Source organism: Buteo buteo, chromosome 12, assembly GCF_964188355.1.
Source record: "Buteo buteo chromosome 12, bButBut1.hap1.1, whole genome shotgun sequence".
Classification (NCBI taxonomy): Eukaryota; Metazoa; Chordata; class Aves; order Accipitriformes; family Accipitridae; genus Buteo; species Buteo buteo.
The window spans coordinates 15,741,396-15,754,846 of NC_134182.1; positions in this window are offsets into that span (position 1 = coordinate 15,741,396).

A 13,451-nucleotide genomic window follows, 5' to 3' on the forward strand; every position below is an offset into this window, starting at 1 on the left:
CCTTCTTTGACACATACACTTTTTTTTTTTTTTTTTTTTTAACAGGCTAGAAACAAACGCACATATATTTATTTACTTTGTGATAGTCTCCAAAGGCTCCATCCAGCGCCGTGGTTAGAGCAAACAACCAATCAGCAAAGCAAGTCCAGAGTTCAAGCAGCAGCAATCAATGTGCTGAGCTCATATGCTGGCAAACTTTGGTGTGGGTACCTGCAAAACACAGAAGTGCTCACTGGACACCAGCAGCACTGCAAGTTGTAATTGCTTCCTCCACTAAATTGTTTGGTATTTGAAGTATGGGAATGTATTTCCTCATAAGTAGGGTTTCTACCCTTTACATTGTCATAAAAACTGATTTCCATCACCTCTGTCAATGTATATGAGCAAAAGCGATAAGTAGGCACAACCCTTATTCCCAGTCAGTTAAATCTACATGGGTAGGTCAAGCGTTATTAGAACAAAGCCAAAAACCACACAGCCAAATGGAAGTATGGCTTCTTGACTTAGATAAGATAAAAAAAAGTCAAAGGCAGCATTTTTAAACATAAAGGCAAACAATAGGCCCCTAAATCTGTACTGGGACACACTTATTAAAGCCCCATCCTTCTTCAGGAATCAATTTCAGTTAAATAGGAACATTTTGGTTTAATGAGCTCTATTTTGGTTAAACCCCAGGCAAGACACCTATGAAGCAATCTACAAACTTTTAACAGCAGAGCACAGCACATAGTTCTACCAGGACTCCCCACCACAGGAAACTACAGAGCTGTCACTGTTGGCCGAGATATCCTTGTGTCCCCTTGTGATGCAATTACTCCGAGCAAGCATGGAAAAGGGTTCATTATTTGCCACTCTTCCCAGTGCTGCCTCTGGCAATACTTATTGCAATAACCAGCCTCCACCGCTTACCTTGCTACATGAAGTGTGTCTCTATGTCTGTCTTCATAACCATGGAGTCACTTTTTCTTGCTGGTTGCGTGATACACCTTCTGAAAATGCACCACTTCAGGACAGAATAAAAAGCAAACAGCAACACTGGCTCTAGTATAAACAAAAGGAATGCTCCTCCTAGTCTCCACATCATCACACCTGGCTGTAAAAGGTGATGGTCAAAACAGCAAGAGCTGTCAAAGGTTAGTTTTTCCATGGGGTTTACCTAGTGGGAATCTTCAAGAAAATAAATCCAGGCTTCAGGTGAGGATGCCAAACTGTGTCAGTGATGTTAGGCAGGGATCAGTGAAGTGCCCTTTCCACATAAAAGAATGTAAGCTTGCATTTGTATTGGAGGGGGAAGAAGGTAGGAAACTTACAGCTGAAAATAGATATTATTCCTGCATTTTGGGGCCAGGAGATGTCTACCAGGTGGATACAAAAGACCTCTCCCCTTTTATAATCAATCAAACCAGACATTTCAGGGAAGTGGGAACCTCCAGATGTTCTCCTGAACCACCTGCAAATATCCAAGCATATTTAGGCTGAGCTTTAATCAGATGGCCAGCAGAGAGAATTATCCCGCTTTTGCAAGCAATTCACTGTGTGGCCTTAAATAAATCACTTGCATATGATCAGCGCTAGAGAAAAAGAAAGTTTTCTGCTCCTTTTCTTTTCATGTATAGACGCATTATATGAAAACAGGCAGAAATATTGGCTGTTAGCCATAAAAAAAATTTTAAAAAAAGAAGAAAAAAGTTGATACTTCTTTATTTATAGAGAATCTTCACTTAGTTTTGGAGATTTTGAAATGAGATCACTGTACTACAAAAGACAACTGCAAGTAAGTGAGAAAGGGAAATTTTCAGTTGGACCTGTTGACAGGTATTAGGGTATTATTCCAACATAACACAAGTATCTGAGAAAATATATTAATAAAAACTTTCATTAGAGAAAATCAAGGACTGTCATAGCTCAGAAAGAAGAGAAACAGTCATCTAAGAGCTTGACAGAAAATGTAATGTTCGTCTCCCTTGCCTTTGAAGGTCACCTTTATTCTTGGTGAGATTGTCCCTCTGTAGAAGGGTTGAGCAAAGAAAAAGACATCACGTATACCTGCTGATCTTCTGTACAGAATTAAGTTTCTCGTGAGGTTCCTTAGTTTTTCCTCCCAATTATCAGCTATTGATACTTTCCCGCGTGTCCAGAAACCAGTTAATTTATATCAGTGGAATGGGTACAAGTCTATAACCTGATCTAACTATTAAAAGATGACTCTGCCTGTAGATTGCTTTTAGAAGCTGCCATTTGAACCAGGCAGTGCCAAGGATGGATCAAAAAACCCTGGGTGAAGTGCAAGGTACAGCTGGATCACAAAATGAAATTGGATTTTCTGAGGCCCCTTTCCCGGCACCCCCAGCGCTGTGCTCCCCAGGTGCTGTGCTCATGCCCTATAGATAAGCATGAGCTGCAGTACAAAGCACAGCTGGCAGCTAATTTGGATTTAGCCATTTCACACTTGCAAGCGAGGGATTCAAAGCCAAATACCCGGGCCCCCTCCTACTTTCCAACACAGAAACAATTTAAAACAGATCTAACACCTATGTAGTACTGATTTGGTTATCTTCAAAATCCCCATTGTTCTGTTTAAAGAGCATATCCTCCTAGAATAGCCTCCTTTTGATAAACAACTCCTTCTGCATGTCAGCCAAACAACAGTTTTGGTCTTTATCACAAGTGGACCAGCAGCAGAAACAGTGTGTGGCGAAGCGGGGGAGGAGGGAGTTTTAGCTGAAAATAGAGTTCATTGTCAGCTGGACTTCAGACTCAGGTTTTTAAATAGGTCTTGGAATGTGGATATGAAGCAGTTAAAAGAAGCCTACCTTCAGCCCTTAAAGGAAGAAACCTCTATTCACACGCTTAAAAGCATAGTAGAACTTCAGGTAACAGGGTTGTTTGTGCGTTGTACACAAGTGTTTCTTGTAAAAGAAGGTAAAAATATACAGAAAAAAATATTAATACCTCAGGAAACAAAACAAAACAAAACAAACCTTTCTTAAGTAGAAACACACAACACCAAAGAACCCGGTTTAAAACAAAAAGTTTCAAAAAAGGGATGATGAAATTTAAATCTTTTTTTTAAACACATAAAAACAGATCAATAATTTTAAAAAGTTACGTAGGCCAGAAATTTCTGTGCCTTTTACACAGTTTGTAGGAAACGAATAGAGTGGCTACAAATTACTGATTTTTGCTGATTTTTTTTTACATTCCAGGTATGTGCCTGGTGGAATGCAACCATTTTTGAAGTGTTTATTTTATGAAAAAATATTAACTCTTTTCAGTAAAATATCGTTGGCATGAATTTATAATGATGCTACACAGTTTGATGGTGTATTTTACTTCAAATATCCCCTCAGCATGGCTGAAAATAGCTATACTTCTTCAATTCTTAGGATTAGTTGGTGAACGAGTGTGATATACACACTCTAAAATCTGCCACAAAAAACCTTTATTTTGTGTGCTCCATTAAGAGCAAGCTAGCCTAAGAAAGCTGATTTTCAAAAAGCTGATATGACTGACTTTAGTAATCATCAGCACATGTGGGAAATAGTAAAATGGAAAAAATGTACACCCAAACACAAAAAGTGATGACCAAAGCAAAATACAGGCTAAATACCATTTATAGTCTAGCTTCTGGAAATCACACAACTCTCGCAATATCCATGCATTTTGCTAGCAACTGCATAAAATGTTCCTGTAGTTAGAGAAGATGCAGTATTCCTACTGTACTCTTATGTTAAAAAATGTTCTTAGGTCCACCAGCTGCCAGAGAAACCACATCACTTCGTTATAAAATATTTGCTGAAAAGCCATAAGCGGCCTAAACAACATGAACTTCAACATCTCCAGCAGTGCTATCTCTTGTCAGGGCTAACTGACAGCACACCCAGGCTGTGGGGTGTCCCTGGCTTGCACAAACAGGCTACACCTCGGATAAGATGGTTGAATTTGGAAAACACTGGTGGCTCGTGCTGCCTGGTTTCTAGGTTTCCCACAGATAGAGCATCTGGGCAACGTTAACTGTGGCATCCTTGCAAACACCGGCTGGACAATAATAGAGTATAACACAGGCAGCAAAGTGACCGTGTCAGACTGCTTTCCTCTGTTTTGGTGGTAATCAGATGGCACAGCCAAATGTTGTGCCTCTGGAAACGAGCTCTGGAAGTAGTTAAAGAAGCGTTTACAGTACAGTCTGCAATAGATAAGGAGACAAGGCACTCTCCAAAAGTCATGAAAATCTATCAGAGCGTAAGTTTTTTTCTCCTGTTCAACATCAAGAGCCCACAGATACCTCAAACACAACTTTAGCCAGGAAATCAGGCGCTTTTCAGCAGATTTCCAGTGTTAGGGGCTAGCGACGCTGGGCAAAGTCTTGGTCCACTAACATCATATGGCAAAGCTGCCCATCGGTCAAGGAGGTGACAAAAGCTCTCAAAAAAATCTTACATATAAGGCAATAAACTTTTCAGGTCTTGCCGTTACTATTTAAATAGGCCAACCAGCCTATATGCACATACATATATGCAAATCATCAAATGAAATGGGAAAAGCTTGAATCTAATTGTTTGCAATAGGAAGGAACTAAAGTTTTTCTTTTTACTAATGAGCTTTTCCTGCATCTTGGCGGCAAATGTAAAATATTGCCTCAGTTGTATTTTCTAAAGAGATACAAGTTAATTGCATTCATTCAAGGCTCCATGCTGAGAAATGAGGGGCAGCAAGGATTCACAGTAGCTGAACTGATCTCCCTCCCATTTATGAACATCTAACTTCCTTGTAACAACTACAGTAATTGCTGCTGCAGAAGAACAACTGTTTTAAATCCATTTTGACTAGCCTTTGCTGCAATTTGGTGGTTGAATGGAGGAGGATGACTTCTTCATGTGACCAGTCTCCAGAAGTTCTACCTGGACTGCTGACGAGCACTCACCCACAATATGAGAGCCTAGTCTGTGCAGCATGTTGAAAATTTCATAAGTTATAAAAAAGATGCATCAAAGGAAAATAAGTAACTCTTATAAATGTAACAATTGTTTATGCTTGTAAAAACCCAGAAATCTGCTATTATAATGAGGACAGTTGGCATTTTATGTTCATCTCTGATTCAACTGCAAGAAAAGAGATACAAATTATCTACTCTTGCAGAGACTTTGTTTTCAGGAGTTTGGGGTTGGGGATGGGGTTTTTGTTTGGGTTTTTTTTGAAACTGAAATAACATACATTCAAATAAAGCATATGGTTGTTCTCCATGTAAAGAGAAAGGCTTTCCATCTTTTAAAGTCAGCTACAACTGAAAGGAACTTAGAGACAAAAAAAAGGAGAAAAGCAATAGATTTCTTTTTAAGGAAAAATAATGGATATACCTAGTAAAGGAAAGACTTAAATGTAAGAACTTTGAGCAACATTTCTGGAAAAAAAAACACCAGTCCATGCATTCATGCTACCATGCTGCAGACAGAAAAACATGCATGTAGCAATTATGTGCAGATATGTCACTGAGGAAAACTAATACTGTGTTATGGAATTAAACAGAGAGATGAAAGTTAGCTGCAAACTAAAGGTGGGGAGGAAGAGAGTCCAATTTTGGACCTAGGGCTCTGACAGCATGCTTTAAATATTCAGAATACTAGCACAAGATCATCAAGATCGCTGTGAAGAAAATCTAGGTTCATTTCAATGACACAGAATGATTCCCTTAAGGAAATCAGATCATACCACGGAAATGTGGAGGCCCATCAGATAGCAGAGGGGGTTACAGCAAAAATAGAGTCCCCTGTTCTCAACGTTCCTTGGTGTAGCTTCTACAAAATAAACATTTTTCTCCCACTTTTCCTTACTTTTCTTTCGAACAAATTTGCAAATGCTTATGAAAAGAAAACAGAGACGAGATTGCATCTGGTTTGCCTATGGCGCCATTTGTTGCTATAGGGACATTACTTGGAAAAGGTGATGAGTGGTAAGTTGGTGAATGATATTAATAGAGAAACAATAGACAAATTGCTCTCAATGCTGTGGTTAACCCTTTAGTGGTCACGTTTTGGGTTTTCCCTCTTCTTCAGGAGGCCCAAGCAGAGGATAATGATTACATCTCCCTGCACATGCTGCTAATTGCTTTCCCCTCCAAAACGTTAGCATTTTTCTCCTTTTCCCTTCCATGAGCACTGTATATGTAAAAACATTTTTGGAAGTGGGAGGAAAGCAACTGACTGAAATGGGGTTTTTTTTTCCTTATTCAGGTCCTTAAGCAGAACTGAACAACTTTTCACACTTTAATAAAAAGGATGATTTGTACCTTCAGCACAAGTCAAACACTGTCTAATGTTGTATTTTTTCCTGAAGGTGTAGGTGGAGAATGCATAGATTTAAAGGAAAAACTCCACCCCTGATGCCTACCGAGCAGAGAGCTGAAGCATGCAAACCACTAAGCACTTATTGTAAACATATAACTTTGTTGAATGCAAAGAGCATCCCTTCAAGAGCCTTTAACAAGGGGGAAAAAAGGCCACATAAAAATTATTTGCAGTTTCACAATAAGCACATCAATTTACTTAATTAAATATTGCTTTCAAAGTTGCAGTCACAATAGCTCTTGTCCCTTGCCAGTTGCAGTAAGAAAGATACATTGAACAAGGATGTCAGCTGAATACTAGCATTGATGTTAATGCCAACTGTGCAAAGCCTTGCCAAGTCGCTGACGTTTAGAGCAAGGACTCCCTCATTTTCAGCTCTTTTTAAGGCTTTGTCAAAGTACTGAAATTCTAGAAGCCCATTTTTGTGCATTTTGCAGAGAAATACAAGACCTTATATTTTCAAACAGGACAAGATCCATCTAATCTACCATGCTGAGGTTTTTTAATGGAAAGTGTTTGTGTCACAAATTATTTTTATTTTCATTGCTGACTACCAGATTTTAGTCCCACATTTTGTTTCATTAGATTTAAGCTCACTTTGCAAGTGCACTCATATTTTAATTCAGATTAAAAAACAAAACAAAACAAAAAAAACCCCAACAACTTCCCTCCCCAAAAATGCCAGTTATTTTCTGAAATGAACCTCCCACATTCAGATCACTATAGCTTGGCACCTACATTTTTTTCTTGGTTTCTCATTTCTGCACAGGACATGGAAACTCAGATGCATTCCATTAAGTAGGTTTCTGTAGTTTTGCCTGCATCCTCAATTAACTCCAGCCTGCTAATTGTTAGTGGAAGAAATAGTTGTGTTCTCCTTCATTGAAAAGCTGTTTCTAAGTAAGGGAAGAATCCAAGAATAAAACCAGTTTTGAGCAAAGTATCATTCTGCAGCTCCCTGAGCAACAGAACTGAAAGGTAAGAACACACAAAGAGCAGTGAAAGCAGTGAAGACAAACCTTTTTTTTTTCCCCACCACTTTCTTCTTTTTCACTTTCATTCACAGAGCCATAAAAAGCAGCAATAAGATTTGTCTAGTGACACTGGAGGCAATGCATGATATACACACCTACGGAACCTCTTCAGTTACCAGCAGGCTTAGTATCGCCTTTGATTCCTCTGAAACAGAAATTGCATCCATGGCATTTCTTCTGGGTGCCTCAGCCCAGACTCTTGGTGGGGCTGTATTGGTCCTTGTGGACTTTTAAGGTGAGATGCATAAATAGTTGGTCACTCATACTGCTTAATCACTTTGTTGTCAACTTCATTCCAGAGGCAACTGCCTTTAACTTTGACATACTGAACACATGCAGCTAAGACTCATATCTTCTCAGAATTAAGTGAATGGAATTTTGACATTCTCCAAATCCACTCTTGCACTGTCATTCCATCCTAAGTCAAATGTATAGGGAGCATACACAAAGTAGAAAACCTTGCCCTTCTGAATTTATATTCAAGGAGTCCTCCTTTCTTTCTTTTTTTTAAGACACCTTTAGTTAATCCTACTTTAATACCTAATATCAGACAAATGAGCTTATTTCCTTGGGCATAAACCAATTTTTTTATATTACAAGGTCTAATCCATATTTGGAAATTTGTATTTTAGGACACATCACTTGTAACTTATTGAATAAAGGTTTTCTTTAAAGAGTAGTGACCTCCTAAAAAGCACAATATGTCAAGATTCATTTATAGTCAATTATATTTTAGTGTTACACAAACACAGACCACACCAAATAATAACCCGGCATTATTAAAAGGAAGTTAAAAAAAGCCACAAATCTAGTACTGAATTCCTATGACACACACATAGGTCTTTAAAACAGTATTTCCACTCATCTGAAGCAGCAGCTTATCCTCATAGCCTTGTTATCTGCCTTGGAGTTAGTCTTTTAAGCAGAGTTAGAGACTTAGATTCCAAATGTTTAACCTAAATGCCATCTCAGGATTGGAACAAACGTCACCGTGGTATACAGCCATGGGAGGAGAAAAAAATAAAAATCTGAACTGTCACTCTTCAGAGCTACTGTTGTCAGAAGGAGCAGAGGGCACTGAACACCTCATAAGCCTGAGTTCTGCATTTTAATTTAATTACAGCTGTAATTTTACTAGGAAAACAAAAAACAATGACTGAATGTCTTCATGATTCCCTAGCGCATAAGTTGCACGTTGCATGTTCTCTCCATTGCTTTGTCCAGGCCTCCAAAGCCTTGGAGAGACTGTTGCACCATTTCTTGAGGCATTTGTCCCAAAGTTTCAATGGCAAACCAAATAAGAGGCAGAGAATAAAAGGGACTATAACAGCAGAGGGTGATTCTCTCTATTGTGTAATATCACAGCTTGAAATTGTAATGCACTTAGTCATACAGAAAAAAGCAAACTTATAAATCATATTACATGTAAAAATGCTTCATATTCTTAAAGAAATCCTCATATCCCAGTGAATTCATGAGCCAGTTTTAAGTGACTCCCACCACGAAATTTTGCCCGCAGAACCAGAGGCTGGATGAACAAATGTGGCAATGAAGGACCAAGTGTTAAGTCTTTGAACTTACAGGTTTGAGTTGGGTGCCTTCAGCATTATGATCATCACCTGGTATGTACATTGGGGTCTCTTTACTGCTGTATTTTTGCCACTTGCCTGCAATGCTGGCTAACATCTGACCAATACATTATTTTACAAGGAGAAACAGAAATCATTTTCATCCCTATCCCCAGCTAACATACCCAGTGCTCAAATCATTCTTTTGCATCTACAGTTCCTTCTGTTTTTTCTGCCAACGACTAAGAGACTACAAAACCATCTCAATGTTTTTCTTTTATAAGCAGAAGTCTGCCCATAAGTCATCAAATCTGCTTTTCTCCCCTGAGATCTGCGTGCAGCCCAACGGATCCTAACATCTGGCACTGCACCATTTAATCAATCCTGGAAAACTGCCCTTTATTGCACACTGAAATAGAGAAAGACTAACAGCGTTTATTTGATATAGTGCAATTGGTCACTATTGCTTATTTAAAGAGTCTTTCATGTGCTCCAAACACTGTTCACATGCAATGCAACTGCACTGTGTAACAGGCTGGAAGGCAGCAGCTAACTGCACAGTTGTGGAGAAAGAAGAATTTAGTGACTCAGGACAAAAACCCAGCTCACCCAGAAAACGCTATGTGCTCTTGAATGCCTACACAGAGCAGACCAACCATTTCTACTTTGTTGTTTGCAAGGGTACGTCAGATGGCTTCATGCCACGGCAGAAGCCAGAATTTTGTTTCTCTTCTTCCAAAGGGTAAAAGGGCCGAATCAACCGTTGCTACAGGTCCTGCAATCTCAAGGAGTCTGTAATTTTTCAAAACTAAAACTGAGAGGCTTTCAAGTAGCAGCAGTGTCTTCACACAGACACACTTTAAAAAAAAAAAAAAAAGCAGCTCTTTCAATATAAGCTGCTCTTGAGAGCTCTACATTGTGCTACGCTTTTTCATTCATCCTTCTTGTTTTTATCAAGCAAGGATGACTAATGTGCTATTGTGATGCTCTTTTCTCTGAAATGTGGCCAACTGAGGCTGCTTCCACCTAGTTCCATGGGTGTTTAACATTAAAAAAGAGCCCTCAGCCGGGCAATGAGTAAGTCATTACACCCCCACTTTAAAACAACAGGCCCTATACATAAACCGTGCTCTCATGTAAATCTGACCTACATAGTGTTGAAATCTTCCAATGTCAGGAAGATTTCACAAGCAATCCCATGTGTCCCATAGCTGTAAAACTGGTGTTACTTTAGCACCACAGGAAGCACAGCATTTGCCTCGAACAGCTTATCGTGACATGCTTCAACCCTCTCGCTGTCCTTCCACTTTCTTACAGTTTGGCCAGGAAGTTTAGATGGGACAAACGTCTTTGGAACGATTCATCCTATGCCAAGAAATGCTCTTTCAGCTCAGAGTACACACAGTTTAAACACCTGGGAAGGACTGTAACAAGTCTTTGTGACACCAAAAAAAAAAAAAAAAAAATACTCCAGACTGTACATATGAGATCAACATGAAACAGCTGACTTCAGCTGGGCCAGGGTTTTACTCCTTATCCCTACAGAACTGCTGAATATTCATTTTAGGCCCTCAGACACAAAGACCAAATGGCACCCCAGAGCACAAGCAAGAAGGAAGATAGTACTGGTTTGCTATGAGAATACTTCAAATCATTCCTTTAAAACCAGACTCTCAAGCACAATTATACCACATTGCTGACCTCAGACGCGATGGCCAGAGTATTTTAGATAGACTCTGCTCCAACAACTTTTACTGAATTTAAATGCTTCTAGTTTGAATGAGGCCTTGATTTCTCTAGACTGAAACCTGTCAACTCTTTGCTTTGACAGAAAATTATAACAGGTTTCAACTTTTTAAACGATTTTTCAGCTCAGAATAATAACTTTTCTGGAACACAAGGACATGAAAAGATACATTTCTAAGATGGGCATCTATCCCCAAACCATCTAGTCTTTTCAACTGACCATGCAGGTCAGCAAAGTTTGTTGTAGCACAAGCTGCTAGCTCTCATTTCACATTTCAAAACCTACAATTTTTCACTCTTTCTGCCAAATGAACCCTTGCTTTTCCATTTCTTTTGCAGAAGACTTGCAGTTGCAAACTCAGGTCTAAAAGTGGGCACTTCTACTCAGAAAAGGACTCCTTACTTTTGACTGTGACATTCACATGGGCCTACGGTTACCTGCACAAAAAGGTTATTAAAAGGGTATTTTTTAAATAGCAGTACTAGATATTCTTAAATACATTGCTCAGCCACAGTAAATACAATCACTTTATTCATCTCTTCATGGAAAGCTTACACTTATTCATGCCTCATTAATCTAAAAATCCTTCCAGCATGCTTATCATCATTCACTGTCTTTGTGATTTAAAAAAAAAAGAAAATTTTCTTATCCTAATCAAAGGGACGAAGTGCTTCTCTGAATCATGTTATTAAATGATACACGCCTCCACCTTATAAGGGTACCTCATAAATCTCCTTCCTTATAAAAAGCTGGAACAAAAGGAATAAAAATGTAAAATTACATTAAGTTGACTAATCTCTGGGGCCCAAATCAGCGGTATCTGAGACTTGGAAATATACGATTATGTCACAAGATAAATGTTTTAAAAGTTGGCAGCCTTCAAAGCTGCTGGCAACTAGATGTGTTGCTCAGAGAATCAGTATTGCTCTTGAAGTATCTTTTAAACAAAAGAAACAAAAGCTTGAACCTAATTCCAAACACAGAATTAAATTCTTTCCTCCATAGTAGGAATTTCCATATGATATTTCACACTTGCCCTAACACAACACTTTTTCTGACCTCAATGAAATTCCTTGCATTGGAAAGAAGATTGTGAATAATAAAATCCCCAGGACATATCAATGGAAAAAATTTTAGCAGCAGGAAGATTTTCATTCCAACTATCCATGCTTGAAAAGAACAAATTTATAAAGATCCTCCTTAATAGTACACAACTGTGTAATGCATTTCTCTGACACATATTTTATACTAATTCTTTGCTGCAAATAAATATATCCAGAAATACTAAGTTTGGGGGTTGGGTTTTTTTTTTCCTTTTGCTCTGATGTTCACCTAACAATCTTGATCTGAAGTAAGAAGATGCTAAGGCATATAGAAACTGTAGTTACTTATCTGGTTCTAAGTTTGACTGTATTTCACTGAATTCTCTTGTGACAACATGGAGAAGGTTAAGGACAAATTATTTAATAATGATCTTAGCTAAAGAGACTATAAAAGTTTGAAAATTTTTTTACCGTGCTTGCTGAACAAACATAGAACTGCTCCTTTCATGAGCTAACACTGGTCTGAAAGAGAATGTCACTGCTGAGAAAAAAACAGAATCTAAAGCTGTTTGCTTTATTTCCCCATATAATTTCATTAAAGGGAATGAAATCATCCCTCTCATTAAGATTATTTGACATAGTTCCTAGTGCAAACGATCCTATGTACAGCAGGTGAAAAGGTAGGCATTGCATTCAGCTGTGATAAAATGCTAATTGTCCTGCTTTTTCTTCTCCATGACTGACTTGGTACACAGCAATTTTCTAATGCTCTTGCTAACAATAGCAGACAGGAAGAGTGCAGTTCAACCTAGTTTATGTTTAGGAAGAGGAGCACTGACTTCCCACAATTACTCCTTGAATACAACATCAAGCCAAAGGAGCAGCAGGGGAAACAATGGAAGGCTTCCATGTGCGTAAGAATATTGTTTCTCTCTTTTGAAGAGCTTGTCATTAGACAATCCCACAACATAAAGGGGAATTTAGGAGAAAAGAAAAACACTGATCTGTATCTAGTGAATAAAAGCAAAATCACAGAACAGTCGTGCCACATTTATCACCATGGAATAATCTGTCTCAAAGAGTTCCTAGTTGTTTCCAGAGACAAATTTAGGTAGTGAATCAGAAAAGTGGAAAGGTTCGCATAAAGGGAAATGCCCTAGACTTTTCTTGAAATGGTCTTGGCACTTGTAGACCCCCTTACCATAACAGTTTGGTTCAGTAACCCAACAAAAACTACCCAGGACCCATCTTCTGCCACACCAGTAAACTGAATAAGTGTAGCACACTGTCCTATACCCACCAGAGCTAGCAGCAGAGAAAGGGGGGGATGGGCCCCTTTTCTCAAAGGTGGGCCAGTAGATCCACTCAGCTGCATCCCTGAGCCAGAGCACCCAGCAGCTTCTGCCCTCTCTGCCACAATACAGACTGCTGGCAGAAAAAACCCCAAGAGTTTACTTTTCCCCACCAGATATTCCATATATTTTCTTTATGTTGTGCATTGCTATTGGGACTATCACCATAAAGCATGTACCTGAGATAAGGAAGGCTGAGCGAGGGAATCAACAGAGGAAAGATGCTTTTTGATTAACATATTGATTGGAATTTAGGACATCTGGGCTAATTTCTTTATTTCTTACATACATCCTGCATGACTGCAGATCATGTGTGATCTAATAACTTTTCATTTTTCTGCATAATTAGCTTTTCTAGCAAGA